Raw genomic sequence first — 24,303 nt, 5'->3', positions numbered from 1 at the left:
GTGTCCAAATAGTTTCGTAACACGAGCTTCTCCGTAAGTGTTAGAGAGAACATTCTGCCAAATGGAACTAGTGCATTGGGTACCAAATCTGGTACAGTCCTCGGGTCGATGGGGTGGCAGTTTGGAGTGAAGGCTTTCTTGGATTACTTCGGAGTATTTCAAGCAAAAATTGGGTAGTGCAAAACCCCCCACACAGTTGGAGGTGTGAGCCGTAATAGATTGAAGGCCCTTCTGACTCTTCTGTGGAAGACAGTGTTCGGTGCAGTATGCAGAACAGAAACTCAGCTGGTTATTTGTTCAATCGATTTGGGGATTGTGTCTGCGAAGCCATGTGATTCCCAGAATTATTGGAAAATGTGCAGCCCGGATGATGTCGAACCTTATCACTTCCGAGTGCTGAAAAACTGTTAAAGATAGCTCTTCAGTGGTATGGGTGATGAGTCCGGATGATAGTGGAGAGCCGTCAACTCCTTCTATCTTCTGACCTTCCTTCCGGGGTATCCTGTGTACACCGACCTTATCGGCCCATAGGGTATCAACGAAGTTCCCTGCTGCTCCGCAGTCCAATAATGCGAGAGTCTCCACCTTCTCGCCTTCTATCATAATGATAACTGAAACTACCATGAGTCTGGAATCTTCCTTGGAGTCAGAAGAAGAAACTGTTAGAGAAACATAGGGACGAGTAGACAGAACTGGAAACCCCCGGACACTAGTCCCTATTGATGCCGAGGGTGCTCGTTTCCCTGCCTCTTGTTAGGCAGTTCTGTGCAGTCCTTTAGAAGGTGTTGATCAGACCCACAGTAAGCGCAAAGTCCCTTTTCTCTTCTTCGGCATCTTTCGGCAGCAGTCAGAGGTGCTCTTGTGGAGCCAATCTGCATCGGTTCCTCTGAAGCGGCAGCGGGAGAGCGACTAGGGGGAGAGTATGCCCGAGAATCCGTGAGGAATCCTGAGCCTCATTGTTTGCGTCTTTCCCTCTTCCTTTCCTGTAGGCGATACTCAATATGTAGTGCAGCAGTTAGCATGTCCGAGAAAGTAGGTGAGCGAGTAGATCTGGCTAACTCATCCTTAATCTCCTCTTTTAGACCCCTCCTGAAAATGGCATATTGTGCCGGTTCTGGCCAGCCTACACCAGAAGCTACTGTTTTGAAAGCAGAGATATATGGCAGGACGTCCAAAGAACCTTGCTTTACATCCAACAATGACAACTCTGGGCGTTCGAAAGTCTGTCTCAGAGAATTTTGGAACGCTGCATAATCTTGGAGAATGGCATTGTTGCTTGTGACTAGGGGAGTGGCCCAAGTCAGAGCGTTGCCCGTCATGTTCAAGATTAGGAAGCCGACCTTCGCTTGGTCTGTAGAGAAAGTGCAGGGTCGGAAAGTAAAGTAGACAGTACACGCCTCTAGTAATTCCTTCACTTTCTTGGGGGCACCATCAAACTTTCCCGAGGATAGTGTTGTAGGCGGTAGTTCTGGAGGAGGGGGTTCCCTGGCAGATACCAATTGTCTAAGGAGGGCGTTCTCAGCTTTGACTCCCTGAAGTTCCTGAGACATAGCTTGAATTGCCTTCCAAAGCTCTTGCACTTGCCCTTCGGCTGACATTGTGTCTTTCTTCGGCGTTGCAACCTGTGACAGTTTAAGTGCTTGGTTTCCCTTTTCTCACCCTTCTGTCGAACTCTCCTCACCTGAACTGCCGGAATTGCTGTCGGGGTCCTGCAGACGCCGTCGAAGTAGATAATCCTTCTCCTTTTTCCGATGAGCTTGCTTGTCACGGAGGGAGGCCACCGTGACCGCTGAGGAGAACAGCTGTCCGAGGACCTCCCTTCTGGAACCAAACTGAAATAGGGGAAAAACCCTGAATGGGGACAAACCCTTGGACTCCTCTTGTCTGTAGCACGGAAGGCGTAGTTCCAGTGGAAAGTAGACTTTCAGATGAGTAGGAGGTAGGTAATAGACTGGATCCGTATGAGTATCTGAAGGCAACACTGCAGCGGGACCGGGGAGTCCTGCAGTGGGGAGCCGGAGGACAGGCCTCCACGGAACGCCCACCAGCCAATGCAACAAGCGGGGCGAGGACCGGAGGAGAGGTAGGCAATGGAGAAAAGTGCCAGACAAGTAGCGGACAGAGAAAAGAAAAGCGTAGGGAAAGGGGCGGCGCCTATCCGCGGGGACGGGGCCGCAAAAGAAGAGAAACAGTAACCGCTGAGGAGCGGCGGCAGCAGAGAAAACTGGAGGGGAGAGAAGGTAAGAGGAACACTCGCTGGAGGGCGCGAGTGACAGAAGCCTGGACAGAGCGAGGCAGGAGCGAAGAAACCCGGAAGAGCGAGAGCTTCCAAAGGATAGTTGCAACGCCGGGACCGCTGGGCCGGGAGAGAAGATATACGCCCAGCGGCCCCGGGCTACAAGGAGGAAAAAGTAACGGACACAAAGGAGGGACTAGTACCTCCTGTACCTACGTCCCAAAACCCAGCACGGAAGAAACCGCCAGTCGGAACGCCTGCGGGTGACAAAAACTCACACCAATGTGCCCCCATCCCCTCCCTCCAGACCCACACCGATGTCCCCACCCAAACATAACCAGGATGCCCGATGCCTCCCTGCAGACCCACACCAATGTGCCCCGTCCCTCCCATCAAACCCACACCAAAGTGCCCCATCCCTCCCATCAAACTGACACCAATGTGCCTCCATCCACTCCCTCCATAGCCACACCAAGATGCCCCCATTCCACCCTCTAGATGCACAGATGTCCCCAAGCCACCCACACCAGGATGCCCCATCCCACCCTCCAGACCAACAGATGGCACATACCTGTTCAAGACCCACACCAATGTACCCCCATCCAATACAGACCCAACCAAGATGCCACAATCTCTCCATCCACATAGCAAGATGCCCCCAACCCGCCCTACTGACCCACACCTAAATGAACCATCCCTCCCCGAGACACAGACCAATGTCCCCCATCCCTTCATCAAACCCACACCAATGTGCCCCATCCCTCCCATCAAACCGACACCAAGATGCCCCCAACCCACCCTCCAGATGCACAGATTTCCCCATTCCACCCTCCAGACCAACAGATGCCCCATATCTGATCCAGACAACACCAATGTGCCCCCATCTATTACAGACCCCACCAAGATGCCACCATCCCTCCCCCAGACACAGAACAATCTTCCCCATCCCTCCCATCAAACCAACACCAATGTGGCCCATCTCCTCCCTCCAGACCCACACCAAGATGCTCCACCCAACCCTTCCAGCCCACACCTAGATGACCCATGCTACCCTCCAGAACAGATGCCCCATTCCTGTTTCAGACCGACACCAATGTGCCCTCATCCATTGCCGGCCCCACCATGATGCCACCATCCCACCCTCCAGAACCACACAATGTGCCCCCATCCCTCCCGAGACACACACCAATGTGCCCCCATCCCTACCCCAGACCCACACCAATGTGCCCCCATCCCTACCCCAGACCAATGTGCCATCCCTCCCATCAAACCCACACCAATGTGCCCCCATCCTCTACCTCCAGAGCCACAACGATGTCCCCATCCAACCGAAAACAGGATGCCCCATCCCTCTCCCGAAACCCACACCAATGTGCCCCATCCCTCCCATCAAACTGACACAGGTGTGCCACACCAAGATGCCCCCATCCCACCATTCATTGCACACGCCACCAAGATGCCACCATCCCTCTGTCCAGTCCCACACCCCCAAACCAACAGATGCCCCATCCATCCATTGCAGACCCCTCCAAGATGCCCCACACCACCCTTCAGACCCACACCACTGTGTCCCTAGCCATCCCTCCAGACCCACGCCAATGTGCCCCATCCCTCCAGACCAACACCTGCGTGGCCCTACCCAACCATTCATACCCCACCATAATCCCCATCCTCCCTCCAGATAGCAAGATGTCCCTTCCCCCTTGCAGCCCCACACCAAGAAGCCCATTAGCCTCTCCCTAACAACAAGCAGATAGCCCCAGCCGACCCCCTCTAAAACCACCCATCCTAAGCACACCCTCATCAAACATTAAATTACTCTATTAGCCCCCTTGGATCAGTTAAACACCACCATCCACTGTCCATGTTCCTTTTCTTAGCCCTCCATACCTTTCACGTGGAATAACTGAACATGATTTTTAAAGTAAATGTACATTTTCTCAATCTTGTGTCTTGCAGGAAAGTTCACGGTACCCCGAAGAAAATGCACATTTTATTCTCAGCCAGCCAAGAGCACACAGATTGCTGCTGCTCTTAGGTCTGGCAGCCAGAGTCTCCACCGGTGTTAAAATGCCCACCTTAACCACTGCAACTGCAAGCCAAAGGCACTCACATTCCGGTTGCATTTGCACCGGCAATCAGAGCCTTCCTGATCACTAAAATTACTCTCGAAAATCAAAATGATGACACAGGCAGTCAAGTGAAGAAGAGTAGTCGGACCACGACTACGGTCCGTTTCTCGGGAACTTCACGTTGATGATGAAGTACGCAACCTGAGGCACGTGACTTTCCACACAATCACAACCCGCAAACCACGTGATGAGGTGGAAGCGGAGCGTTACTAAGGGCCGTTTCTCGGATGGGAACTAGACAGTACCCTTTACTAAACGCTCATGTCCTGATTCCAGCTAGCATCGGGTGAGTGCGTGTGATCCAGCTCTTGTAGTGAATTGTATATGCATTTCTTTTAGCATCCGTTAACTTAGACGTTCTCACCCCTTTGTTGTTATATTGTTATGAGGAGCCCTTTTACAACCTCTGGAAACGCACGTTGAAGCTACAATTCGTTGTATTATACTTACTTATCGCATGTTGAAATTAAACATTGTAAGTATGTGACTTTCTAAACATCTGGTTTTGAAATTACACAGGGCAGCCTGTTGTTCGTATTGTAGACACAGTAGCTGCTCCGAAGCTCATTTACAGTACGGTTCAGACTCTGGAATGCTCGCAGACGCAGTAACTGCTGTGCAGCTACTGCACAGGCCGTGCTCTGGTGTAAGTGACTACATACATAATAATTATGCCAGTTTCTTGTCCCTGGAGAAGCAGGGCGCAATTGCCCCGGTCCCTGGAGAGTGAAATTTCCCTGGGTGTGGGGCGTGATTGCCGTGGGGAGAGTAGCCAACGCTGCCAAATCCTCTCCTGCCCCGGGCCCCTGATATCCCCCAGCCGGTACCTCACTGTCCTTGCGCCAGAGTCGCTGCAGATTGCCCTTCTGCGGTTTCTTCACAGACTTGGTGCCAGCTTGCATGTCATTCCCCTTGTTTTTGGAGGGAGTGGGTAGGCAGGTCTGATGGGGGTGGGGGGGTGGCAGGCCCTGCCTCCTCCTCTTCTCCCTGATATTGATTTGCATCCTTCTGACCTCTTCTGGACATTTTGGAACCAGGGACATAATTTCACCAAAATGCCAGGAGTAGTGGAAGTGACATCACATGACCTGACATCACCAGAAGTGATAGAACACAAGTAAGTTCCCAGTTGGGGAACTCCCGTCCCCTGCACACTATCAATGGCTAGAGTAGCCCAGTAATTTTAGAATAGTAGAAGTAGGTATTTAGTAAAGGTAAATATTACAATTAAAGTCACTGTCTTCTTTAAGGGTCTATCGGTCAGATATGACCCTGAGTACACCATTCACAAAGTCTTTTTGTTCTTTTTCAAAGATGATTTATTCCAAATATAAGTGCCCAACGCGTTTCGAGATACAATCTCTTCATCAGGGGCTGTGCGCTGAATAAATTTTCATTTTCATTTTTCATATATCTACAAATCTTTAACAAAAAAGTATAAATTAGTAAATGTAAATTATCCCAAAGAAAGGTTGTAGTTTATCGTGTTAATATTCTAACCAAGTTCAAATTGTGCAGTCAGAGAAACAGATGCAATCATCTTCCATAAAACCCAATCAGGTTTCTTGTTGGTAAGAACAATTAGAGAGACATAACACATATAGATATTTTTACCATTATTAAGTCATCATTTTCAATTTCAAATATGGTTCATCTTTGTGAGAACAGTAAAGGAATTATTGACAAAAAGCCTAAAACCCATTTCAATCGAGATAAACAAACGGGCAGACATTGTTATAAAAAAACGTACCATATTTTGATAAGGAAGTATTCCTAAGAAGTAAATAGCAAATGAGCCGCCTGCCAATTGAAATGGCTTGCAAGTAGTCTACCTAAGGAGTGTGAAAGAAAAGAAAGGAAAAGGTACCTCAGATTGAACCAATGTATTGGTATAATAAATGACAAGGAGCAAGAGGTTAGCATACTTACTAGAGTATGGTATAAGGCCCGGCTCCCAAACTAAGTGTGGAAAAAACAGCCGTGAGTGTCTTGCTAAAGCATGTAGGCAGAAAGTCTGTTTTCCTCTGTACAAAAAACAGGGTAAAAGTAAACCAATGTCAATTCTCAGGGCTAAGGGTATGTCTAAATGAAGTGAAAAATAGAGCCTGTGGGTACTTACAATGGCTTGCTATACGAGTAGTTCGATTCCAGCCGTGTAAAGAGCTAGACAACATGGCGGTATAAATATACGTCATGTACGTGACGTCATCACATGGTTTACGCGTGTGACGTCACGAATGTCAACAAACCGAGTAAGGCGGCTGCGTAGGTGACACTGTGGCTTAAAATGTGGAGGCTGTTTCTAATATTTCAGTGGATAAACAAAGTGGGGTGTTGTTCAAGATCTGTAAGCACAAGCAGTATGTAAGGTACTGAAGAACTCATGTTTATTGATGTATATACAAGAGAATCCCGGGGTGGGGAGCGTATAATGGAACTAAAGGTGATGGGTAATGGGGATACCCTGGAAAACGGGAACCCTGTTGGTCTCTGTTAAAAGAGGATAAAATGGATGGGGTAATAGGATTACACTGAAGGGTTCCTAGGATGTGTAAAATCATATTTTTAGAGCCGACTGATCCTGTCTCCTAAACCGGAGTGCACAATCTAATCAGGCACTTGCCAATATACAAGTAAAAACCATAGAGTATGCATATAATCAAGAAATGCAGATCGGTAATGGCTAAATTAACGTTGAATGTACAATCTAATTGATGGCCTGTCATGTTAATTGGTTAATGAAGGTGTGAAACATATACTTTTAGTTAAGAGCATGTGTCAATGTAACCAACAACCTTATTCAAAGAAAGGGTCCTAAATAAAAATCTTCATTGAGACCATGTGGTTGGACTGCGTCTAATTTATGTATCCACCATAATTCCCTCACCAGAAGTGATGTAATTTGACCCACGCCCCAAACTGACATCACGGGAAGCGACGGAACATGACCTTTCTCCCCATGACAAAACAGGAAGTGCCATCACATAGCATTGTTCCTAAGTACACTATGAAAAAAATAGTTACGATATAACTATGTGATATTCATTTCATACAAGAATGGATCACCATGTATCGTTAATATCAGCATATATAGGTTTATATTACCAGATTACTGAGTTGAGGTGTTTAAGAACAGACTAAATCAGTGACTCACCCCCTTAAGTGTGCCTGAAATAAACTTTTAATGAGTCTAGCAATTATTGTATAGAATTTGCAAATGAGAAGAAGGAGAAGGGGAGGGGGATGGGGAAGGAAGGATGAGGGAGAGAGATTAGGGAGTAAATAACATAGTAGGAAGAGAGGTCATAGGAAGGAAGAGGGAGAGTGAATAGAGTTGACATGGGGGTACTAGAGGGAAAGAGAGATAGAAAGAAATAAAGGGGGAGAGAGAGAATACGGTGTCGGGGGGATGAAGGAGTGATTTCAAGGAGGAAAGGAATGAAGAATAGGTGGGGATGGAGCGGATAGAAAGAGGCTGTCATGTCCAATCACTCACCTGCTCCCCGTTCTCACACACACATCCAACGGCAGCGGTACAGCCGGAGGGGTTTCCCGGCTGGTGAACCGGTGTCCCTGCGCCCCTTTCTGTGGTTGTGGTTGCCATGGTGACTCCTCCACGGCGTGACAAGGGCGTATGGAAACCCACGTGTCACATGACCAGAAGACTCCTGCAACACCAATCCCTGTCTGCATTGTGTTCCATGTGACACGCAGACGTGATCGCGTCACATGACCACGCTCGCATTTGAAATGGGCCGAGCAGACGCGGAAACATTGCTTCACAGCTTCTTCACGGAGACCTGTTTTGGCGTGTTGTTACTCTTGCTATTCTTGTACTACCTTGATCACGGAATGTTTACTTGGACTGCCCTTGGATTATTCTTGGATTTTGGCGCGCTCTCTGATTACATGGATTTTTCAACCTCTGGCTTTGAAACTGGACTTGCATTTGGATTTCCTTGGCTCCAGTTTTGATTATTGGCTCCCGACCTCGGATTGTGTTTAGGACTGATCACGGATTACGTTCTTGTTCCCTACCTGACTCGGGTGTATTCCCGGAGTGCCATCAGAACACCCCAGCCTGTTGCCGCTGCCAGCTTTATTACCTTCCTACACCTACAGATTCCCCACCTGTTCCCAATAGGTAAGCTGCTGGTGTTACCCTGTTACTACAGTCCCTCTCATTGTTGCTAGTATTGTCACTGTTTAACATAACCCTCCTTGCCTTACGGTGGTCAGGGGGTTCTTCCGGCGTTCCCAGTTCCAGGCTGACGACACTCTACACCTGTGGCCTCAAAGATTGCTCGAGTAGTGTTTTTGCTCTTACTCGTGTGGTACTTGGGGACGTAGGTATTTACTATCTACACGACCATCAAGTGAGAACAGAGGCAGCGAGTTTGTGTAAAGGGGCAAGGAGCTGAAAGGCGCGGAAACGAGAAGAGGCACAAGGGGGTGGGGGAACAGAAAGTAAGAAGAGATCAGCGGAGCGAGAGAGAGTGTGGAATGAGAGGAGAGATATGGGGGGGCAAGGTCATTGAGGGATTTAAAGACAAGACAAAGGAAGTGAAATTTAAGTTGGGAGTGGAAAGGAAGCCAGCCTAGGTTGGAAAGTGAGTTAGAGATGGAGTCAAGGGGAGAGAGAAGGCAGAGGGTGCGGATAGCAGAGTGATAGATGGATTTGAGGGGGGTAAGGTGAGAGGCAGAGAGACCAAGGAAGAGGGAAGAACAATAGAAAAGGCGAGAGAAGATGAGGGAGGAGATTAAATGTTCGGTAGCATGAAAGATGAGCGAGGAACAGACTTTACGGATGTTAAAGAGGTGGTAGCGACATGCACAAGAAGTAAGGGAGATGATGGGAAAAAGAGAGGGAAGGGTCGAAGTAAATGCTTAGATTACGAGCATGGGTGGAAATAGGCAGGTTAGAAGGGGGAAAATGAATGGAAGGAGGGGGAGTGGGGGAAGGAAGTGCGTTAGAGGGAAAGACTAGTACTTCAGTTTTATCAGTATTGAGAGACAGATAGTGAGATTACATCCAGGTTTTAATGGCAGTAAGACAAGAAGAGAGCTTTAGATGTAGATCAGGGGTAAAGGAAGAGTAGGAGAGATATAGCTGGGTGTCATCAGCGTAGAAATTGTGAGAGATCCCGAAGGAGGAGATGATAGGGGTGAGGAGTGAAGTGTAAAGAGAGAATAGGAAGGGACCCAGGACAGAGCCTTGGGGAACGGCACGGTCCAAAGGGAAGGTAGGGAGGATCGACCACCCCAGGAGACAGCAAAGGAACGTTGGGGAGAGGTAAGAGGAGAGCCAGTTAATGACAGAGCCTTTGAAGCCAAAGGAGGAAAGAGTATTGATAAGTAAAGGGTGATCAACAGTATCGAAGGCAGCAGAGAGGTCTAGGAGAATGAGAATTGAGGATTGCTTAGAGTAGCGAGCAGTGAGGAGCGAGTTAAAGGACATGGGTGAGAGGGGTCTCAGTGGAGTGTTTAGGGCGGAAACCAGATTGAGAAGGGGGAAGGAGAGAGAGGTTAGTGACAAAGGTCGAGAGCTGAGAGTAGGCTAAGCTTTCGAGTATTTTAGAGAGGAAAGGTAGAAGTGGGATTGGACGAAAGTTGGAAGCAAGAAGGGGATTAGCAGAAGGTTTCTTCAGAATAGACATAATAGTGGCGTGCTTAAAGGCAGTAGGGAAGGAGGCTGCGCAGAGACAGATATTGAAGAAGGAAGTAAGATAAGGGATAAGAGAGGGGTAAATCTTAGGAATAAGGAGGGTAGGGATGGATCAGAAGGGGCAGCAGTGGGGTGGGATTTAGCAAGGTGGAGGGAGATGTCAGAGGGAGTGACGGGAGAGACGTCAGACATGCAAGCAGAGGGGGAGTGAAAGGAAGGAGGGGGGAGCAGGGAGGAGAAGAGTTAATTTTTTGGCGAAGAGAACATTTTTTAGCAGAGAAGAATTCAGCAAAGTCAGAAGGAGAGAGAGAGGAAAGGGAGGGGTCAGGGGTAGGAGGGGAGAGCAGACGAGAGAGTTTGAAAGATACGACGAGAGTGAGAGGCTTGAGTGAAGGAGGTTAGAAAAGTAGGAGCGTTTAGCAGCGTTCACAGGAATCATAGAGAAAATGATAAAAGAAGTAGGAGGTTTGGTGGGAATGAGTGGGGATTTGAGCCAGCGTCGCTTAAGTTGACGGAGGAGACGACGCATGGACAAAAGGTGAGAGGAGAGCCATGGTTGGGAAGGCTTATGGGTGGGACAGGGGGTAGAGTTGATCAAGACTAGAGGAGATGGAGGAAGACAGAGAGGATAGGGCAAGGTCAGGAGGGAGAGTGGAGAAGTCGGAGAGAGGAGGAAGAGAGGAAGAGCAGGTTTCAAGGAAGAGCGAGGGGTTAAAATTCTGCAGGTCACGTCGAGTAAAAGAGTTGTCAGAGGGTAGGGGAATGGGAGGTGAAGAGCAGGGGGTAAGAGAGAAAGAGAGAAGAGCATGATCAGATAGGTGGGTAGTGAGGAGATAGAGGAGGAGGAGGAGTAGGTTGAATTAAAAATGAGGTCAATAGTGGAGCCAGAAGAGTGAGTAGGGGAGAGAAGGTAGGAGTCAAGGATAGAGAGAAGAGGTGAGGGTTGAGGGGGAGTGGGAAGGTGAATGTTGAAGTTGCAGAGTACAGTGAGGGCAGAGGGGGAGGGGGAGATGAGAGAAAGGAGGTGGTCAAGATCGTCGTAGAAGGAAGAAAGGGGACCAGGAGGTCTATAGATAATTAGGAAGGAGATGGGGTGAGGGGAGGTGAAGGATTTAAATACGTATTCAAAAGAAGGGAAGGTAGGAAGGGACAGTGAGGAGGTAGATGAAAGGTAATTAGGGTGGAAGAGGAGCCCAACTCCTCCTCCACGACCAGTGCGACGAGGGATATGATGAAAGGAAGAAGAGGGGGTAATAAGGGAGGCAGAGACCGTAGAGTTGTGAGGAGGGATCCAAGTTTCAGTCAGAGAGAGGAAGTGAAGGTTAAAGCGGAGGAACATATCCAAGACAGTTGCAATCTTATTGCAAAGAGATCTGGCATTCAAAAGGGCAATGTTGATTAGGTTGGAGGAATGGACTGGGGGTTAGATGAGGTTACGATGATATGGAAGGGATGAAGAGGAAGGGAGTGTACGGGGAAGGGGGTTGAGCAAGGGAATAGACATGAGAAATAGGGGAAGGACAAGGAGGAGAGGTAGGAGGGGGAGGGGTGGATGGGAAGGAGTGTGAAAAGGGAGGATTTTGGTAACGTGCATGACAAGGAGAGTGCAATGTTAAAGTGATAGGGATTGAAGGTCAGGTGATGGAGGGTGCTTAGTGGTAGAGTGGATCAGGTGGAGGTAAGGGCTCAGAGAAGGGCCGAGGGGGCAGAGGAAATGCTGTTAAAGGTTGTCAGGTCGTGGACATGAGCAAATTAGTAGGAAAGTATGGGGGTGGAGATGGCAGCAGGGCGACTGAGGGTACCACTCTTGGGAGGTTTAGGAGTCAGAGCAGAGAGTCATGGTAACAGCAATAAAAGAGGGTGTCCATAAACTCTCCACAGGCGGGAGGCTCTGAGCTCCAATGGCAGGACTCAAGATAGAAGCTGTGGCAGCTCTCCAGATGGTCTAGAGGAGGCGCTGGATCTCATTACCCAAGAGCTGCTCTCAGGAGATGAGAGTCGTCAGAGCAGGTTGTAAAAAGAGGGTGAGACCTGCAGAGCGTCCGTAGGGTGCAACTCTGGGAGGTATGAGTCAGAGCAGGGAGACACGGTAATGACAAGAAAAGGGGGTCCATAAATTCTCCACCAGCGGGATGTCCCAAGCTCCGACAGCAAAACTCGAGATAGAAGCGGTACTCCAGATGGAGCAGAGGAGGCGCAGGATCTCACCACCCAGGAGCCGCGCTCAGGAGATGAGGGCAGTCACCACAGGTTGGAAGAAGAGGGGGTGAGACCTCGAGGAGGGACCTTACTGGAGGAGGGGTGGACAGGAGTGAGCAGGACCCAGAGGAGGTCACACCAGCCAGCCAACTGAAGTAGCAGGAGACAGATGGTGTCCGAAGGTGTGAGCTGTTCCTGTAGGCTGGAGGGATGGTCAGGAGGAAGCGGGACCCAGAAGCAGCAAGAGTCCATTGAGGGTTGCAGGTGTAAGCTGTACATTTAGGCTTGAGGGATGGTCGGGAAGAAGCCGGACTCACAGGCAGCAAGAGTCAATGGAGATCGCAGGCGTGATCCGTACCTGTAGGCTGGAGGGGTGGTCAGGAAGAAGCGGGACTCAGTGGCAGCCGAGCTCAACAGTAGGACTCAGGAAGGGAGCTGCAGCGGCACACCGGATGGTGTAGTGAAGGCACAGGACACCACCGGCCAAGAGCCACGCTTAGTAGACGAGTGCCGCCACAGCGGGACACCAAAGAGGGACCTTGGTGGAGGAGGAGTGGCCTGCAGAAAGCGGGATCCAGAGGAATCGCACCCGCCAGCCGACAGAAGCAGCAAGAGACAGATGGTGGCCGCAGGCAAGGGCTACAACTGCAGGGACGGCCTGGAGGAAGCGGTTCCAGAGCGGTAAAAAGTCTGACGGCGGTCAGAGGCATGAGGTGTCCTCGCAGGCTGGAGGGGATGACAGATGGTGCAAGCGGGGAACAATAATTACAATTGAATAGGTTCAGGAAAAATAGGTGCTGTCAGAATACTCCTGTTTTTTTATCACCCTCTGTATCAAGAAAGAATAAATATTTTCAAACTCTGATTGCAGAATCAATCTTATTCTTTATCTAAAGTTGTACAGTTCAATATAAAATGGACGCTCCAGAGTTAACATCAAAAAAAGGGGGAGGTCATTGACCTAAAGTACAGAAAATATTTACATCACACGGAGCCAAAATGTTTTTCGGTAAGACAACCATTTTGTGTGCGCAAGACAAAATCAAATTCAAATTTCATTTGTCATGGAGTTCGCATGAAAATGGCGAACATATAAACAATTGGACATTTACAACATCACTTTAACATTTCAACAAAAAGAGGTCATTTTCATTGTGTAAAGCAGCATGAATATACTGCAGTTGGGGATAGTGCGTCTATACCACAGTGTTTCAGCCGTTTCTAGGTGGGCTTAATATGCCACATCTGATATACGGCCTTCATCAGGACGGGGGTCTGTACTGTACGATGTCTGCGCTATGGGTAAATTAATTCCAAAGGTTCTGTTATTTGAAAGTTGTATAAGCCACAAGGGCTGATCTCTGTCTGATCCTCTCAGCCGGAGGTGAAGTTTCACTTTTAAATGAGCCTAGTTACTCTTTTCTTTAAAATGGTCCCGCAGACAAAAACCTGTGAGGGTGCAGGACCTGCTCGGAGTCTGCAGCTGTAGCGTACGAACCGGTGATGGTGCAAGAGACAGATGGTGGCCGAAGGCGGGGGGTACAACTGCAGGCTGGAGGGACGGCCTGGAGAAAGCGGGTCCAGAAGTGGCAGAAGTCCAACAGCGGCAAAGGCATGAGATGTCCCCGCAGGCTGGAGGGGATGACCGGTCGAGACAGCGAAGAGAGGCCCTGCAGAAGGCCGGATGGGAGCAGATCACTGTAGAGACCCTGCCGATCACAGCAGGAAAACATCCGCCGGCAGGCCATGAGGCGGCTCGGGCCGGGAGAGGTCCATTTGAGGCCGAGGTTGAAAGGGGGGCACCCACAGTAAAGAGGCCCCCAGGGCTCTCAGTCCATAAGCCAATCGAGGAGGCTGATGAGAGGCGCCAACGGCAGAAAGCAGGGCAGTGCAGTGGGAACGAGAGTGATGCTGATTACAGTGGGAAGCAGCAGCCTGCAAACGCCGATGCAGCCTCGGGGCCGGAGCTGGGAGAGGCCCAGGGCGCTCACACAGAGGCAGGAGCAGGAGGCCCCGAAAATCAAGAGATGGCTGCTGGGCTGGTTGGTGGGTCCGAACTTCAGAGAAACCTGATCCAGTGATACCTCAAGGTAAGAGCTTTGAAAACGTAGAGTGGAGTAGTATGTAATTGTTGTAGATTGGAACTTTTGGAAACCCCTGTTTTTTTAGAGGCCTGAACAAGAAAGCTAGCCCTCCACAAATAAAGAGCCACATGGCGCTGGCCGAAGCCCATGAACTTATATATTTTTATAAAAACATTTTTTTTGTGTTTTTTAGGGATAGCAAAGGAGACCTCGCCCCTGGCGTCCCCCAAATGACATTGGTGGTACGAGCCTCCTCCCTCTGCTGCTTTGTGGGTCCGCCGTGGACTCTGTGGGGGGTGTTCAAACTCCCCTCTAACTGTGCACTGTTGAGCCACTGTTTGTCCTCCCCCTCGGGTTTCAAATGACCCTCCTCCTGGCCTTGGTGCCCCGATCACTCTGCCCTGAGCCTGACCAAATGGCCTCTCCCTTATTCTTCCTTGCCCAACACGGATGTAGATGGACTCTTTAGCCCTCTATTCAGCCTCAGGATTGGCCCGGGGAGGCCAGGGCCCTACCGGTCACTGTCTACTATGCGGGGTGCGCATCTTGCTACCTTGTCCTCCTTGCTGTGTTTCTGGGTGGGGGTGTGCTGGCTGAGGCACTATATGCAGTTCCACAATTTACCTCTAATGGGCCTCCAGCCGCCCCGCTATAACGCCACCGGGCCTCCCCCTGGTCTTCCCTGCAAAGTGCTGGCTTCAAAGCTTGGGCAGGTGCCCTCCTGCCACACTCCCCACTCCTCAACGTCACTCTGCACAAAGTTGAAGATCACTGCCTGCTGATCACTGCCTGCACTGGCCAGCCTCTGCCTGCTTGCACCCTTTCCTTCGGCCAGGGCGCACGCTGACCTGTGATGGTTCTCCCCCAATGAGGGGGAAAGAGGGAGTGGTGCCCCTCAGGGTCACTGCCATCATGGCTCCTCGCTGTGCGGCCCCTCCTGGGACACTTGGCCACTCTGGGTGCTCTTCTCCACTGTGCAGCTCTAAGCGGTGGGCTACGGGTATGGCCTCTCCGGATCCTCCCGATCTCTCTGATGAGATGCTTCTTTGCCGGCATGGGGGCAGCTCGGTCCCGCCTCAATCTTCACGCTGGTGCTTGCCGGCAGAGGAGCCCCTGCTCCACGAATCCAGCCCCTGTGGGACCCCAATATCGCAGGAAGCTCCTACCTGACGGGCTCCTCTGCCGTCCAACAGCAGCTGCTTTCCGTTACCCCGCCTCGCAGCCGCACTGGATCCTCGGCCGCCCCAGGTCTCCCAGAATGCTTCTTCTTGCTCGCCGTCTGCGAGCGTGTGTCTCAGCTTGGCCTGCACCGACCGTGGGCGCAGTGCCCCCGCACTTCAGACACCGCAGAGACGAAAGCTGCACACCAGCCTCTGCCGAATTCACCCAGCGATCGGGGCTGTTGCACTCCACCACCAGAGCCTACATTGATAAATCCTCGCCTAGGGAATGCTCTTTTAATCTGTCTTTACTGTCTTTGGGCCCGGGGGGTGAGAGCTCCACGATCACGCTGCTCTCCCCTCAGTGGCCATCTTAGAATCCGAATCACTATGCACTTTTTAATGGGTATCCATTTTAGATGCCAGTGCAAAATGCTGTTTTTTTAAAATTTTATATGTGCTTTCATGTGGCTGCACTGGCATTTTGGGGCACTCAGTCTAGCCATTCTTTGCTGTGGCATGACTTTTTTTTTACTGGGATTCTATGACAAAGTAAGCATGATGAGTGCTATTATGTGTCTAGACTGGCATTTAGGGTAGCCAGTAAAGCCATTTCTTACTGTGGCGTGGCTTTTATCACTGGGTATCAAGGGTAAAGCAAACATGATAAGCATTATTACGCCTCTAGACTCGCCTGCATTGTGCAGCTGGTCTAGACATATTTTCTTGTTGTGACAAGACAAAGCCAACAGGAGTGTGAGGCAGAGTCATGATGGGCATGTTTTCTTTATAGTATCATTACTGGCATTATGTTATGTTCAGTTGATTTGTACCACACCGCTACCACGCAGGGGCAGTCTCCAGGCGCTCGCATGGATCTGCAAAAAAATGGGGTGGCGGGTTAGTCTGGAAAAGGGTGAGAGGATATGTTCAAAACCAGGAGGAACTGGCATCTGAGTGTTTTGCATGTGGTCACTTGTGAGCGGCCTGGCGCATTGTAACCGTATGGGTACGAGTCCATGCCTAGGGTGTGTGGTAGTGTTTTGTGTTGGTGTTGTGTGGTTATGATGGGTTAGTCGTGTGCAGTGGTTTGATACTGTCTGTTAGGGAGAATTCTCATTTCATGGCTAATTTCCCTTACTTAGTGAGACCCTCAGCAGCTTTGCTGGATCTCTGGAGTTATTTCTTTCCACTTGGTAAGAGTGTGAGCTTTTCCCCCACTCTTACCCATGTTTTGCTATGTGTCTTTTACCTCTTTGTATGATTGTGGGCTCTGGAATACACCCCTTCAGTGGCCCCCTTCTTTTGTGTGTTACACAGCACCTTCAGTGCAGTGACACAGGGATGTCGTTCAGACTTCCCTCCGACTCCATTCTGAGGATGACTACTGTCCCCCAGAAAAGGGTAAAGTTGTCATTAACTTTACTTAGTCAAATTAACCACAGATCCAGTACACCCCATCTTACATGGAGTACTGGAAGGGTTAACTATTGGCCCTTTTATTTGTACCTCCTAGAGCATTGTTTCGCTCTTTTAACATTTAGAATTGGCTGGTGGCAGTGGTATCTACCCTAAACTTTTCTACTGTGGTTATTTTATATAAATGTAGTAGTATTGTAGGCTATTTTATTAGCCTCGAACTTAAACCCGTTTGACCAAATACTTTTTCTTTTAGCTCCGGTGCGGTTTATTCACCATTTCTTTTTGTTAAATTCCTTCTTGTGTTTTACTTTGCGTGGCAAACCAGGTTTGCCTTCTTTGTTTACTGTCTTTTGGCGGTTTTCTGCCAAGAAGCCCTCCTCTAGGCGCCTGGGTGTCTAGGTGGGCTGAATTTAAGGGAGGGGTGTAGTCGCCCCCTGCACAGGGTATCCTAGGAAACCCAAGTCACACTTTTTTCATGATTGGCTGAGGTGGTTGTCCAGGCTGGACAACCCCCCTGCTGTGTGATTGACAGCCAGACTGTGTGAATGAGGGATTTGCGCATAAAAGGCAGGTCTCTTGGGCTGGAAGAGTTGCCACTGGAACTACAAGGAACCAAAGGGAAGCGGAGGAGAGGTTGACTGCTGCAACTATCCCGTACCGGTGAAGCCCTGAGCTATCTACCCTTCAACGACTAAGAGAAGATCCAGTCTGGAGTCTTCTTCCCTTGAGTCTGGTGGGGATAACCAGCTAGTCGTCTTCAGTCAGAGCAATCCTTTCGTGATCAAAATCCCTGCACACTGATGTAGTGGTCCAGATAGCCACCTGAAGAGCCTCTCCTGTTTTTAAAGGAGCGCACCTTTTGTTCATTGACGCTGCTGCCGGCCTCATCCCTGTGTGGTGCAGACCCCCCTCATCATCCTTCTTCGTGCCGAAGCTCCAGGAATCGTGGGTCTGCAGGAAACTACCAGGAACAACTGCCATGGAACCAGCTTCATCATTTGAGAAAGGTACTGTGTCCTGCTTGAGGAATTTGGGTCAATCCCTATTTCTCTTCTTAAGGCTTGTCCTTACTTTTCCCTCCTTATAACTTTTGCTTCCGAACATTGACAATATCAAAGTACTCTTGGCTACGTTGAATCGTGAACTGTCCGACTGTGTGATCCTCGACAACAGGCACCCGGTGTCACTTGACTTTGGCTCCGGCCTTTTGACTCTTGAATTCCTGTCTATGAGTGTTCTTCGATTCTGTCTGCCTAACTAATATATTGCCTATAATTTTTGCCCCCAACTCCCTCTGGGTATCTCAGGTGCTAAGTGTGTTTTTGCCTCTGTAACATTTCTTGCCGCGGATACGTGTTTATTTATTAGACTGAACTGTCAAAAAGTGATCACAATCGTATTCACGGTAACGTGTCTTGTTTCATAATACTGGTCTGTTTAAACACCAGGTACTTACCTTGATTAATACTGTACAAAGTGAATTGGTTAGTTGTTGTGTATTTTACGTGTGGTTTTGAATTTAATAGACGTGTTGTGTTTATAACAAATGGTTTAAAAATAAATGTACTCCTATTTTTTTACCTGAAACCTTGAGTCAGTGTTTGCTTGAGTCACAGTAATTGTGATCCCTTTGTGTAATCTCGGTTACTGCTCATATACTCTTGAGATAAGCCTGGCTGCTCCACTACTGCTACCACTTTAACATAGTAGTACAGGCTTGTACCAAAGGTAAAACTTGTATTGCCACCTGTGGTCTTAAGTGTGTGTGGTGGTCCCCTAGGGCACTGCACAGGATTCTGCCTAACATTGTCCATAAGGGATTCAGAGTCACAGGTGGTCGTAGCTGTCGTAGGTGTGTTGTTGCATTTGAGATGGTATTGGATTATGTGGGTGGTTCACTCTGGATGTTGTCATATTAATGGTTCTCTGTATGTTTGAGTGTGGCTAGTCCAGGATCTGGTGTAGAGGCGTCCGTTATGTAGGAGGAGCAGGAAGGGAAGAGGGTTAGTAAAGTCGATCAGTTTGTTGTGGTCTCTCTGGGGCGTCCCTTTGGATACTGCTTGAAGGTATCTAGCCAGGTTCTTGTTTGCGGTTCTTTGGCCCCTCTCTTCTCCTCTCTAGTTGTTTGTCTGCAGTATTGCTGTTGCTGGTGTCCCTTCTAGGTTGTCGTTGTCAGCTGAATAGCCAGGTATTGAGCAGTTTCCTGAAGGCGATGTGGTCTTCTGTGGTTCTAATTACTTTGGGCATGTTGTTCCAGGTGTTAGCAATTAGACGTGAGATTGCTGTTCCGACAAATTTCCTTTTTTCATGGTGTTTTGCCTCTATTTGTAGGTCGTAGCTGGATCTTAGTTCCCTTCTTGTGCGATACCGGCTAATCTTGTCTTGGAGGAATTACGCTCCTTGTCTGTGCAGTGCTTTGTAGGCGATGCAGAGTGCTTTGAATTTGATGCGTTTTTTTTACTGGTAACTAGTGTAAGGTTTTCAGTGCTTGAGTGATGTGGTCTCTTCTGTTTAGTCTTAGTAGGATCCTGGCTGCTGTATTTTACACCCTTTTGGGTTTCTTGGTGAGTCTTTCTGGCATTCCTAGGTAGAGGCTGTTTGCGTTGGTAATTCTTGTGAGTATCAGGGATCTGAGTAGTTGTAGGAGGAAGAAGCATTTTTTGGCGATTGCATTGACTTGCGGTTCCTGTGATAGGCCGTTGTGCATGAGTATTCCTAGGTTGTTTACTACATTGGTAGTTTCTGGTTGCGTGCCCATGTCGATTCGCCAGTCCAATTGTGGGTTCCCTCCATCGAACCCTGCGGGTGAGAGCATTATTTCAGTTTTTGCCGGGTTCAGTTTCAGGTTGTTCGCTGTCATCCAGTTTTATAGGTCTGTGAGGGTTGTTATTTTGTTCCTGTGTTGTGTGTGTTTTCACAATCAGTTGTGTCATCTGCGTAGTTGTAGGCAGTAAGTTCATAGGATAGAATGATTTTCATCAGTGGGGCGTGTAGAAGGGACAGGCTGGAACCCCGTTGGACTCTGTAGGATATATTTTTGGTGTTTGAGGTGAACGGTGGTAGGTAGGTTCTTTCGGTTCAGTTTACTAGAAATAAGGTAATCCACTTTAGTGTGGATTCCTGCATGCCACATTCCATCAATCTTTTTATTATTGTTGTGTGGCTGATTGTGTCAAAAGCCGCTGAAATGTTCAATAGAAAGAGGGCCGTTTGGGTGTCGTCTGCGTTTATTTTCAGGTCGTCCCATATCGATAGAAGTGCTCATTCTGTTCCTGTCATTGGTCTGAAGCCAACTTGTGATTGGTCGAGTATTCTGTTTGTTTTGATGTGTTTAAGATGGATTTTGTAGACGTGGTTCTTCAGGATCTATGCTGGGTAGGGCAGGTTGGCTATCAGTCTGTAGTAGCTTGGGTCATCTGCGCTTTCTGACCTTTTTTTTTAAATCAGTGGTTTGATGTATGCTGTTTTGAAGGAACACGGTACTATTCCTCTTTTAAGTGATAGATTCATTAGGTTCCGGAAGCGTGTCGCTGGGGTTCTGTGGTTAAGGATTCCTTTGAAGACGTCTGGGAGAGGGGTCTCTTGGAGATCTTGCAAGGTTGGTGTCCTTGATCAGTGTGGCGAAAGTTTCCTCTGTGATTGGTTCTAGGCAGATGAGCTTTGCTTTAATCTGTGGTTCGCCTGGTGTCTGTGGTCCAGTGGTTGTATTTGCCCTGGCTAGGTTGACCGTCTCCTGTATTGTCTATTTTTGATCTCAGGTGGTTGGTGATTTTGTCACAAAGTGTTTGTTTAGGAGTGATGGAATTTTTTGCAGGAAGAGTTTTTAAAAAAAAATCTGTTACGCTCACCTGGTATCCACGGGGGCGCCACATGATACTGGATGGAGGTCTAAGCGCTATCCCGGACCCCTCTCTGCTTGGTTATGTGCCAGACATTGGGTAGCGCCTATAACAGGAGAATGGAGGGTTAAGATACTGGTTATGTGATGGGTGGACTCCCACCTCCCTCTGGTCCAAATCACCTCCCTTGGGGTTATTGCTCACCTTAGGTTTTTGTGCGTTGAACTCTCCGTCCTTCGTCTCTGTGCAGGGGCCTGTGGTTGGTGCGGGCGTTCCGTGGACCTAGTTGCTTTACTGGTCCGTGTGCCCTTATGTCATGTCAGGTCCAGACCTGCTGTGACTCTGACTCTGCTTGCTGTCTTCTAGGTGAGTTATGTCTTTTCCGTCTTTATTCTGTCTCTTTCCCTCCGTTTTCTCTGTCTTCTCGGCTTCTTGCTCCACTACGCTGTTCCCTAACAATGTCTCTTTTTGTTTTCAGAGGGATGGTTGCGATCTCGGCATTGCTGCGCCAATGGCGAAGACCACAGTGAGTTATTGATGCGCGCAGCGCTGCGCTGTTTATTGGTGTTAATTGCTAACCTATGTTCTCTTCCCTTCTTTGTACAGGTTGCGGTGATGTTCGGAGTGAAGAGCGATCGAAGCGCTGCTTGCCCAGGTAAGTGCTTTGTTAATACTGAACTTGTTCCTTCTCCCTTGCAGGTTGCGGTGAAACTCGGAGATGGGCGAGGTAAGAGAAGTGCAGGGTGATGCCAGGACTCGCTGCTAGGCCAGGTAAGAATTGTTATTCATGCTGTCCTTGTTTCTTTACCTTTGCAGGTTGCGGCGAACTCCAGAGATGGGCGAGGTAAGCGAAGCGGCGGATGGATTCAAGACCGGTTACTTCACAGGTAAGTGTTCTTGCTCACTAATGCTGTTCTTGTTCTTCCAGATTATTAGTGGAATCCAGATCTAGGGGCTTCAGGATCGGGCTGCCAGAGAAGCAGATGAGCAGAAGCTGGACACAGTGAGTGTTAAGCTGCAGGAGTGCAGAATAACGTGAAGCATGTTCTGCTGTTTGGGTGTGGTTTAAATAGCCCAGGTAAAGTAGTTCCAGGCCAAGTAGTTCCAGGCCCAGCCACTCCCAAAACACTAGACCGCATGGCTTGGTTCTAAAGAACTGAACTGTGTAATAGGTCTCCATGTTGGATTAAGGTCCAGAACTGGTATTGCATTATTCCTGATAAAGAGCCTGGTGCCAAAGGTGCCAGGACTGACTCCATGTATGTTTCTGATGGAGTTTTAAGGCCCTTGGGGCCAGTGTGAGGGCTTTAGCCCCACTGCTGCCAGGGGGCTGTTATACCTTAGGGGGTCAGGGGCATGGATCGTGACAATCTCTGAGTTCTTTCTGTGAATTGTTTGCCGATTCTATTTTTGTGGCGTACCAGAGGGTTTTTTGTTGCTTTTGGGACTGTTGCTTTGTACAGTTTGAGTTGACTCTGGTCTTTTATTTTGTTTTGTCTGCTGTGTTGTTCTCTCCATTTTGTTTCCATTTGGCAGTTGTTTTTTTGAGTTTTTTCAGTTCTTCTGTGAACCATTTTGCTGCCAGTTTTTTGGGTGTTGCTTTGAATGTTTTAGCTGGTGCTAATTGGTTAAGGGCCTTGGTGATCCAATTATTGAGTATGTCTTCTGTTGTATCTATGTTTGTATCGGTGGGATCTCTTTCGCCTATGTTGACGTGGTGGGTTGATAGCATGGCGGCCTCATCTGCTACTTGTGTTGCAAAGTTGGGGTTGTAAGAATACGGTCTGTAGATCAGAAGGAATACTATGTTGGATTGATTAGGAGGGATTCATAGTCTTCCGCGTTGGTTGTGATGATTCGAGATGCTCAGGTGTGTTTTTTGTGTATAATTGCGATTCCGCCTCCTCTTCGGTTTTCTCCGTTGGCGTGTATTGATTTCTAATTGTCGGGTATTGCTTAGTTTGCGATGGCTTTATAATTGTCTGATAGCCAGATTTCTGTAAGGAAGAGCACGTATGTGCCTCCTTCGCTTAGGAAGTCATTGATTTCTGTTGAGTGTTTTGCCATGGATCTAACATTGAGGAGGCTGCAGTGTAGTTTGCTTGATTTCCCTTTTGTGTTGTTGTTAGTATTGTTTGTTCTGACCAGTGTGGGTTGTTGGTTGGGTTTTTCACGGTTGAGTCTTTTGAGTGGGGTGGTTGTTTGTTGGTCAGTCTTTTTGTCGAGTAGACCGATAAGGTTTATGGCGGGATTGGTTTGTTCCGGGTGGTAAATAGGGTAGCTACCCCTCTGTTGTTCTATTCTTCGTGATATATGAGGTGTAGTGTGTGATGGATTCCAATTTGTTCCTTGTTCTGGTTGGGGTATTGTCCATGGTGGAGACCGGGTTGGGATGGTTTATTAGTTGTCGTATTCCATTTGGTGTCCTGGTTGGGGTCTGTATTTGTGACGCTTGTTGGCTGTCAGTTCGTTATTGCTCTGCTGTTTTTCTTTACCACATTGTTGTATGTGGACAGGTAAGCGAGCATTGCAGTCTGTTTTGGCTCTGTTATTTGTATGTCTCCTTCGGCCGTCTCAGATGTTTGTTGAGTTTTTTAGGGTTGTGGGTTCATGCTGGTCGGTGTCTTCTCGAGTGGTTTGGGATTTCTTATTATTTCTATTGTCTTTTCTGGCTTCTTCGTCTTTCTTGTGGTGAGGCATGTTTTGTGGGTTGTGTTCCTTAGTGGGCGTAATCTTTCGATTGGTGTTTTTCCTGGTCTTTTGGGTTTAGTCTTTGTGGTTTGTGGTTTGTTGTAGCATGTATTTGGTAGGTTGTGGGTAGTTGAGACCTTGGTTTATGGAACTTTGTGGTTCCGTTTGTTTATTGCTTCTTTCTTTTTTTGGATCCTATGTGGTTTTTTTTTTTTTTTGTTTTTTTTAAATCCTGGTGGTAAATTTGGTTTTGGTTGTTGATAATTGGTTTTTGCGCAAAGCAAACATGAATACTGTGTGAAGGAGTACATGTGAATGCTGGCATATATTGGTGCAGTCGTGTTGGGGAGAATTCTCATTTCTGTGCTAATTGCCTTCAACCTTGGAGACCCCCAGCTCTTTTGCTGACCTGAAGGACTTTTTCATTTTAACCCTGGAGTGACTGAGACCTTTTTCCCAATGTGTTTTGACCTGAATTGGATTATGTGATTTCACTGTTTTGGGAGTCTGACAAACTCCATAGGCATCTACTTTTTTTGTATGGTGACACACAGCGCCTTCAGTGCAGTGTCACTGAGAAATCCTTTAGATTTCTCATACGGTTTAAAATACCTTTTCTTGCTGCTTGAACTACTGTTCCCAAGAATAGTAAAGTGAAATTGACTTTACTTACCTTTTCTCTTTGTGGATCCAGCACACACCATCTTACAGCGACGTCATTTCACCAAAATGGCAGGGGTAGTGGAAGTGACATCGGCCCTTGACCTCTGATGACATCATAGGAAGTGATGTAATTTGACCCCACCCCAAAGTGACATCATGGGAAGCAATGGTACACGACCTTTCACCCCTCGACAAAACAGGAAGTGGCTTCA

At 48.4% G+C, this 24,303-nt stretch overlaps 1 protein-coding gene across 1 annotated transcript in view; it reads left to right on the top strand.

Moving 5' to 3' along the window:
- Positions 1–4,543: 4,543 nt before the first annotated feature.
- LOC138513804 (zinc finger protein 692-like) overlaps positions 4,544–24,303 on the top strand; it is a 529,021-nt gene continuing 509,261 nt past the window's right edge. Inside the window, exon 1 of the mRNA XM_069628903.1 lies at positions 4,544–4,654. The gene's annotated coding sequence lies outside the window, so the exon portion shown is untranslated. The remainder of the gene's footprint in view (positions 4,655–24,303) is intronic.

This window comes from Ambystoma mexicanum, chromosome 12, assembly GCF_040938575.1.
Source record: "Ambystoma mexicanum isolate Mex_15411 chromosome 12, UKY_AmexF1_1, whole genome shotgun sequence".
NCBI lineage: Eukaryota > Metazoa > Chordata > Amphibia > Caudata > Ambystomatidae > Ambystoma > Ambystoma mexicanum.
This window is presented reverse-complemented; position numbering and strand designations above follow the sequence as displayed.